This window comes from Macaca thibetana, chromosome X, assembly GCF_024542745.1.
Source record: "Macaca thibetana thibetana isolate TM-01 chromosome X, ASM2454274v1, whole genome shotgun sequence".
Taxonomy (NCBI): domain Eukaryota; kingdom Metazoa; phylum Chordata; class Mammalia; order Primates; family Cercopithecidae; genus Macaca; species Macaca thibetana.
In genome coordinates, this window is record NC_065598.1 from 22,100,618 (window position 1) to 22,110,728 (window position 10,111).

At 37.2% G+C, this 10,111-nt stretch overlaps 1 pseudogene; it reads left to right on the forward strand.

The window, feature by feature from the left end:
- Positions 1-1,661: 1,661 nt before the first annotated feature.
- Positions 1,662-2,939, forward strand: LOC126946720 (12S rRNA N4-methylcytidine (m4C) methyltransferase-like; annotated as a pseudogene).
- The last annotated feature ends 7,172 nt before the right edge of the window (positions 2,940-10,111 follow it).

Genomic DNA, 10,111 nt, shown 5'->3' on the forward strand with positions numbered 1-10,111 from the left:
GCATTAAACCACTAAAGCTAAGGAACCTCACGGAGTCCATTTACACCCTCCACCACCTCCACTGGAACAGGTGCTGGCTGAGAGATCCATAGACGGTTCGCATCACAGGATTCTGTGCAGACAAACCCTGGTACCAGCCCGGAGTCAGGTAGACTTGCTGGCTGGCTAGACCCAGAAGAGAGACAACAATCACTGCAGTTCAGTTCACAGGAAGCCACATCTATAGGAAAAGAGAGAGAGTACTACATCAAGGGAACACCCCATGGGACAAAAGAATCTGAACAACAGCCTTCAGCCCTAGACCTTCCCTCTGACAGAGCCTACCCAAATGAGAAGGAACCAGAAAACATGTTCCTGAATTCCAGAAAGAATTCAGGAGGTTAGTTATTAAGCTAATTAGGGAGGGACCAGAGAAAGGTGAAGCCCAAAGCAAGGAAATCCAAAAAATGATACAAGAAGTAAAGGGAGAAATATTCATGGAAATAGACAGCTTAAGGAAAAATAAAAAATAAAAATTCAGAAAACTGTTGACACACTTTTAGAAATGCAAAATGCTCTGGAAAGTCTCAGTAATAGAACTGAACAAGTAGAACAAATAAATTCAGAGCTTGAAGACAAGATCTTCGAATTAACCCAATCCAACAAAGAAAATAGAGTAAGAAAATATGAACAAAGCCTCCAAGAAGTCTGGGATTATGTTAAATGACCAAACCTAAGAACAATCGATGTACCTGAGAAAGAAGAGAATTCTGAAAGCCTGAAAAACATATTTGGGGGAATAATCAAGGAAAACTTCCCTGGCCTTGCAAGAGACCTAGACATCCAAATACAAGAAGCACAAAGATATCTTCACCTGGGCACACTGTCATCAGGTTATCCAAATTTAAGACGAAGGAAAGAATCTAGAGCTGTGAGACAGAAGCACCAGGTAACCTGTAAAGGAAATCCTATCAGATTAACAGCAGATTTCTCAGCAGAAACTTAATAAGCAAGAAGGGATTGGGGACCTATCTTCAGCTTCCTCAAACAAAACAAGTATCAGCCAAAAATTATGTATCCAGTGAAACTGAGTAATGTACATGGAGGAAAGATACAGTCGTTTTCAGACAAACAAATGCTGAGAGAATTCACCATTACCAAACCACCACTACAAGAACTGCTAAAAGCAGTTCTATATCTTGAAACAAATCCTGTAAACACATCAAGACAGAACCTCTTTAAAGCATAAATAACACAGGGCTTATAAAATGAAAATATAAAAGCAAAAAACAAAAAACAAAAAACCAAAGTACACAGGCAACAAAGAGCACAATGGAAGCAATGGTACTTCACATTTCAACACTATCATTGAATGTAAATGGCCTAAATGCTCCACTTAAAAGACACAGAACTGCAGAATGGATAAGAACTCACCAACCATCTGCTACCTCGGGAGACTCACCTAACACATAAGGACTCACATAAACTTAAAGTAAAGGGGTAGAAAAAGGGATTTCATGCAAATGGACACCAAAAGCAACCAGGGGTAGCTATTCTTATATCATACAAAACAAACTTTAAAGTGGGCAAATTCAGGCTCTCAGGCACTGTAGTGGTAGTCGCTGGCCCAAATTAGAGGCCAAATGAGAAGTCTTCGTGATTCAGATTTGTTGACCTACAGAATGCTTCAATATCCATATTTTTGTGGAATGTATAAAGAATATCTTTCATGTTGGTTGGAACCTGGCATACCTAATTTAGGTGTCTGGCCAGAAAGCATACACACTGCAGCAGAATAATATAAAGAATATGAAGCCCAGGAGCAAACAGATCAAACTCAAGCCCGGGATTTAAACAGATCTCAAGATAGAGATTTTGAAACTATGGCTAAATTACATATTCCAGAAATGGTGGATGAAGTTGTTCATTGTTGGTCACCACAAAAAGGACAGGCTTTTCCAGATATGACATTTGGTTCAGGAGGGCGCATAAAAGCCATTCTACAGAAGGAGTCAGATATTGATATTGTTCTGTATGCCTTGGACAGAGACACAACAGCTTATGTATTAGCTGAACATCTTTCAGAGTTGTATCCTAAACAAATCTGAGATATGCTGGGCCAGTTCAGCCAGGATGAAGCCTTATTAATGAAAACTGAAGTGCAGCCAGGGACTTTTGATGGAGTTCTTATGGATCTTGGGTGTTCCTCCATGCAACTTGATACTCCCAAAAGAGGTTTTTCCCTTCAGAAAGACGGCCCCTTAGACATGAGGATGGATGCTGGCAGGTACCTTGACATGCCCACTGCTGCTAATGTTGGGAATGCTTTAGATCATCTGGCACTTGCATCTATCCTAAGAAAATATGGGGAGGAGAAGCATGCCAAGAAAATCGCTCCAGCACGCAGCACCTACCCCATCACCAGAACTGAGCAGCTTGCCAGCATCATTGCAGGAGCAATTCCTCCCTCTGCTATTTATGCAGGAAAAGACTTGCTACAGCGATCTACTCATATTGCCACCAAGACTTTCCAGGCTCTTCGCATATTTGTGAACAATGAACTCAATGAACTCTACACAGGACTGAAGACAGTTCAGAAGTTTCGGAGACCTGGTGGTCGCCTTGTTGCCCTCTCCTTCCATTCACTAGAGGATCGCATCGTCAAAAGATTTTTGCTTGGAATAAGCATGACAGAAAAGTTTAACCTAAGTGTTAGACGGCAAGTGATGAAAACATTGTAACTGGGTTCAGATCATGAAAACATGGAAGAATTCTCTATGAGAAGAGCTCCTTTAATGTGGGAATTCATACACAAGAAGGTACTCAGTCCACAAGATTAGGATGTACAAGATAACCCCAGAGGGTGCTCAGCCAAGCTTAGAGGAACTATCAAATTATAAGTCACCATCATCTTATTCTTCAAAATTTTTTTTCTCACAATTTCTCTCATCTTTACTCGTGTTATGTTCCTGAATGTCTTGATACAAGTTTAAGTGTGGGACAGTCTGAAAATTGATAGCATTTAGCATTTTTTTTCCCTCAAAAAGAAACTGTAGGAAATATTACCATGACAGAGAAAGTTCCACTCAGGGAGCAGAAGCATCTCAAGACTGGAAAAATGTTTTAATCTCTGCATCATATTGGACTCTTGAAATGCAATCCTTCCTGTGGCCAAGGAATTTTGTTTAAATAATACTATGTTGTATTTATCTAAATATGTAAACTCAACCTGTCAAATCATACCTGCATGTCCTAAATTTTGAACTTAGATATTCCAATTTGCAACAGCCTTTGTCTGGCTCAAATAATGATGATTATGGATGAATTTTAATGTCCCTACTTGTGTATAATTACTATAGCTTTCTCAAACGTAGGCTTTTTACAAATTTTAAATTTTAAAATATTAGTTCAAATATGTGTTCTGACAAAATTTCATTTTTCAAATTATAGTCTATTATTTTAAAGAGATTTTTCTGTATGATATGGGCCATTTTGTTCATATATAGCCAAGTAAAAATGTAAAATTCTTACAAAGAATTGTTTCACAAAACTTATCTTTCATGTCAATTGTATTTATTTTAATAATAGCTCACAATGCCTTTAGCAAGTAATAAAGTCTCTTATTAGAATCTTGTATTTTTTAATTAAGCTAATCAAAATAACTCAGCCAAGTCTATTTGAAATAGAAAACTATTTACCACAGTAAAATCAATGCTTCCTTAATGGTGTTACAAAGATATGCTAACTGTAACAAGGGTAAAAGTTTACTCAAAAAAGAGTACTTGGTAAAAGATTCTTTAACAAATTGATGAGACTGATTCATAATTCACATGTCAACTTTTTATATGTAATATATACTTCTAATTTATTCAGTTATTCAGCAATAACTGAAAGCAAAGTAAAAATGCAAAATCAAGCAAGTACTGAACTTGTCATTAGAAAAGCAAAGGTAAGTACAACATACATGGCCCACAGTCCACATCCTATAGAGTTTAGCAGAGGAAAATTATGTTAGATATAATCACAAAAATCACTATAAATTGGACACAGTGGCAAATACTACAAACAAGTCGTACATGTACTATAAGAGCATCTAGTAAGGATTTTATCTGTTGTCAGAAACCAGGTATGAGAACATAATACTTGAATTGTGACCCGAAGGATGAGTTGGAGATAATTAGTCAAAGGGCACATGGGGTATGGAAGGGGACATGTTGATTAACGGTACATATAAATAAATATTCTCTTAAATAGTTATCCTTGAAATCATATTTATACCAATTTGCTCAGTAAACTTCTTTCAAATACAGAAAAAAGATTCTCCATTATGGTTACAAATTTTAAGTTGGTGGGAATGAAATATCAGCGTAACTGTATGGGCAAAATAGATAAGAATTAAATACATGAATTTACCTCAGACTTATTTTACTACCTCTGTAATATTTAACTTTAGTACCCAGGCTTGTTTACTACTTCTGCTTTACAGGCTTTATTTAAATCTGAACAATCCTGCATGGAAATCAGAATTAGAAAAAAAAAAAAAAAAATCTGGAGAACAATATGCTTGAAATAGAAACAAGAGAATGCAATTAGGTTAATTCCCTGAATCCTACTTGAACAATGTATAAATTTCTCTTTGCATGTAACACATATTTGTGAATGAGACATATTCCCCCAAAATTCTTATCCCTGTATGTGACTGGAAAATAAAAGATCACATCTGTATATTCAACAATCATTCATCCATTTCATAAGTCATTTGTTCATCCTGTATAGTGTGGGATTTTTTATGTTAAATAGACACTGAATGCACTGGGTTGAACAGTGTCCCCCCAAAATTCATGTATTTCCTAGAGCCTCAGAATGTGACCTTATTTGGAAATACTGTCATTGGGGTTGTAAGTAGCTAAGATGAGGTCATACTGGAGCAGGGCAGGCCCTTAATCCAACATGACTGGTGTTCCTTATAAGAGAAGATATGGCCAGTGTGGTGGCTCACGCCTGTAATCCCAGCACTTTGGGAGGCCAGGCTGGGTGAATAGCTTGAGGTACAGGAGTTCAAGACCAGCCTGGCCAATATGACAAAAACTCATCTCTACTAAAAATACCAGTTAATTTTTATTAGCCAGGCATGGTGATGTGTGCCTGTAATGTCAGCTACCCAGGAGGCTGAGGCACAAGAATCACTAGAATCCGGGAGGTGGAGGTTGCAGTGACCTGAGATTGCGCCACTGCACTCCAGTCTGAGCAACAGAACGAGACTCCGTCTCCAAAAAAAAAAAAAAAGGAAAATAAAAAGAAGAGAAGATAGAGACACAGGAGAGAGAATGCCACATGAAGCTAGAGCACAGATTGGAGTGATACATCATGGCAACCATCAGAAGATAGAAAAAATGCATGGAATAGATTCTCCCTCAGAGTTCCAGGAGTTGCCAACCCTGCTAACATGATTTTGCACTTCTAGCCTCCAGAATGGTGACAGAATATATTTCTGCTCTTTTAAGGTACCCAGTTTGTGGTAATTTGTTATAGCAATCCTAGGAAACTAATACTCTGACAGAAAAAAAAAAATCTTTAATAATATGCATGAGAAAAATCCTTCAATAAACACAAAATTGGTTTCAAAATGTTTTCATGTAAAAATAGATTAACTTTTCTGTAACTAGGCTGTGTTTTATAGTCATTCTTGCCTGCTTCCTAGTCTTTGTTGTAGGATGCATAATAAGATACATGAATGAGCTTTAAATGGTTAACATTGGAGAACGGTTTTGAGAAGTTCATACGGTACACAGAAATAAAAGCTGATGTTACAATGAATGTGCATTACTTTTCTAATAAAATATTTCTGAATCTCAAAAAAAAAAAAAACACACACACACAAAACTTTAAAGCAACAGTGGTTAAAAGAGACAAAGAGGGACAGTATATAATGGTAAAAGGCCTTGCCCAACAGGAAAATATCATAATCCTAAACATATATGCACCTAACACCAGAGCTCCCAAAGTTATAAAACAATTACTAATAAACCTAAGAAATGAGATAGACAGCAACACAATAATAGCGGTGGGCTTTAATACTCCACTGACAGCATGAGACAGGTCATCAAGACAGACAGTCAACAAAGAAACAATGGATTTAAACTATACCTTGGAACACATGGACTTAACAGATATATATAGAACATTTCACCCAACAACTGCAGAATACACATTCTATTCAACAGTGCATGGAACTTTCTCCAAGACAGAGCATATATTGGGCCATAAAAAGAGCCTCAATAAATTTAAGAAAATTGAAATCGTAACAAGAACTCTCTCAGACCACAGTGGAATAAAACTGGAAATCAACTTCAAAAGGAACCTTCAAAACCATGCAAATACATGGAAATTAAATAACCTGCTCCTGAATGAGCATTGGGTCAAAAACAAAATCAAGATGGAAATTTAAAAATTCTTCGAACTGAATGACAAAAATGACATAACCTATCAAAACCTCTGGGATACAGAAAAGGTGGTGCTGAAAGGAAAGTTCATAGCCCAAAATGCCTACATCAAAAAGTCTGGAAGAGCACAAACAGACAATCTAAGGCTAGAGAACTAGAGAACTTAAGGAACTAGAGAAACAAGAAAAAAACCCAAACCCAGCAGAAGAAAGGAAATAACCAAGATCAGAACAGAACTGAATGAAATTGAAACAAACAAGCAAACAAGCAAACAAACAAAAGATAAATGAAACAAAAGGCGGTTATTTGAAAAGATAAATAAAATTAATAGACCATTAGCAAGATTAACCAAGAAAAGAAGAGAGAAAATCCATATAACCTCACTAAGAAACTAAACAGGAGACAACCTAAGGTCACACCTTAAGGAACTAGAGAAACAAGAACAAACCAAACCCAACCCCAGCAGAAGAAAGGAAATAACAAAGATCAGAGGACAACTGAATGAAATTGAAACAAACAAACAAACAAAAAATACAAAAGATAAATGAAACAAAAAGCTGGTTATTTGAAAAGATAAATAAAATTGATAGACCATTAGCAAGATTAACCAAGAGAAGATGGGAGAAAATCCAAATAACCTCACTAAGAAACGAAACAGGAGATATTACAACTGACACCACTGAAATACAAAAGATCATTCAAAGCTACTATGAACACCTTCACTCACATAAACTAGAAACTCTAGAAGAGGTGGATAAATTCCTGGAAAAATACAACCCTCCTAACTTAAATCAGGAAGAATTAGATAGCCTGAACAGACCAATAACAAGCAGCAAGATTGAAATGGTAATTTAAAAATTACCACCAACAAACAAAAGCCCAGGAACAGATGGATTCACAGCAGAATTCTACCAGACTTCAAAGAAAAATTGGTACCAATCCTTTTGACACTATTCCACAAGATAAAGAAGGAACCCTCCCTAATTCATTCTATGCAGCTAGCATCACCCTAGTACCAAAACTAGGAAAGGACATAACCAAAAAAGAAAACTACAGACCGATATCCTTGATGAACAGAGATGGTAAAATCCTTAACAAAATACTAGCACTCTTCCAGTCTTTGGGAAGCTGCTGATGACAAAGCAAAAACACCTCACTGTAGCCCAGGACTCCAGGGGCTACATTAGGAGAGGGTAACCATGTCAGATGACCTGGAGAATGATCACAAAATTGGGCAATTATTTGACTAGGGCATTTTTAGAGGGCACCTACCTTGCAGCTTATCAAGGATGTATGATTCTATGTAATGAATCATGTACCTACTAGCAGGCAGAACTTCTAGGAATTCCCATGATTTATATAAAAGACTATTGACACTTCAAGCTGTGATCTACCCAAGCCCTTGGCCCACTCCCTCAAGGAGTTTGGGCTGTGAGAGAGACCCACACATCCTCAGGTCCTGGTCTCCCAGCCTCAAGAGATTCTGCCCAAACACCAACCTAAAACCATTTTGTACATTCATTGCCAGATGTCTGATGTCCTTAAAAGTGCATAATTTTCAGCTTTTGTGGCTGAATCTTTAAATGGGCTCTTAATTTCCATAGTCTTTGAATTGTAACAAGCTTTCAAAGGAAGAGATCTCCACATCGAGGGTTTCAGCACAGTTTGAAAGGAGTGCTTAGTTGCAGCCATTAGTCCACCAGCAGGAAACTAGCAGGCTGCCATCACATGCAGCCCCACATTAGCAGCAAATGTAGGTTCTCGAGGGGAACACTAGGAAGACATTATTCTACACAGAGCCTGGGATTACTGCCTGTGTTGTAATGCAAAATAGAATCTGTGAAATGAACAATGCATGGGTCTTAAATCCCTTTCTTAAAAAAGAATCTCAAAACAAAAACAAAAACAAAAACAGATGCGAATGGAGGCCTTAACTTTTCTGAGTTGTATCACCACTGTTGCTATGGTTCTCTTCTCTGCCATTACCATCTCATGGTTGTTCTAAGCTCACACCTTTGGTCAAGTGATTCTCTGATACTTGGTGAAAACCAAGACACAATTATGAAAGCAGTGCCTTTACTCTGATTGACTAGAGGCATCCTTTCCATTGAGTTGGACTTCTGATTTTACTTTGTTCCCATTTGTCACCTCATCTCTGTTGATTCTGCCTTCTAAATTAATTCTTCTGCCTATATGACTTAGTCTCCTACTGCTAACTCCTCTCTTACATAACCTCATCTGTTTGAATTCCCTAGTGTCAGTTATTGCTCGGGGAACAAAGGAAATGGAATGGCTTCTTATATTTATCTCATTTTTTTTTTTTCCCCGTGGGAGACTTCTGAGCGGGAGCTTTGGCCTATTCAGAAGTATACAGTATTCACAGACATGTACGAAGTCTGCCCCCTGACATTTAATCTTTAAAATTATTCTTTGTAGTCAACTCTAGTCAACTCTGGAAATTTCTCAGGTCACTTAAAATGAGGCTAACTCATTCTCGGGATCTGGTGTTTCCAGATAATCAAGTGTTGCTATTCTTCAGTTTCAGCCTCTTCCACTGGAGTTTCAGCAGGAGTTGACATTGCTTTCCCATGTCTTCTCATAATTCATTACAATCTTGGGAAAGTCACTGCTGGAACATCCCCAAAGTCTGGAGCCCTGGAATCTGAAAAGGTACACAGCAGCAGCCATTCACCTGCACTCTACCCTTCCATGTTATCAGATCTGTCATTGTGTTGAAAAGTCGTATGGTGATGTGGAGTTTAACTGTTGTCCTCATCTTTTACAAAGGGGGAGAGAGGCCTGAGAAGGCTTGGGTTATAGTTTCCACTGACCAGCTGTGCGAGCTTGAACAAACAGCTTTTCTCTGTCTTTCAGTCTGTAAAATGAAGTGGTTTGATGTTTGATAAAATTCTAAAGTTTGAAATTATTATTTCTCTTAAATTTCTGCATGGAATTTATTTTCCCCGCTTATAAAATAGTTGGCATTTCCAAACTGTAGTCCTCACTGTATTCTTTCCCAGTCTTTTCCTATTATTCTAATTGTCTTTGTTTTGGGGTATGATATCTTCCCGTTTAACTTGTTAAAACATTTTTATCTATGATTTATTAGTGTATCACTTTTTGTATATAACATTCAAAATATTTTTTAGTATTGGTGGAAAATTTTAAAATTTCCTTCTTTAGTTATATTATGCTAGTGAATTTTTGTTGAAGTGTAACATGTATGCAGAAAAGTAGTAATAAGCATAAGGTTGAATTGTCACCAAGTAAATCTCACTTAATTATAACCCAGATCAAGAAACAATTTAACAAGCTTCCCAGAATCCCCCTCCATGCCCCATTCCATTAACTCACCTCCCCATCCTCAAGGGTGACCACTCTGCAAATATCTAACACTATATATTTGTTTCACCTGTATCTAAACTTTAAATAAGTGGAATCATATTGTATATGTTGTCTGGGGTTTGGCTTCTTTCACATTATGTTTTGAGATTCACATATGTTATTGTGGAGGGACTATAATTTTTTATTCTCGTTGCTGTAGAGCAGTTAACTTTTCAAATGATTTTCTTAAACTAGCATCAGAATTTCCGTTCTGTGTTCTTAGACCAAATAAATGCTGATGACGTCTCTATGGGGAAAGAGTTTTTATGCTAGAAAGTAGCACATCGGAATGATATAAGATGTTT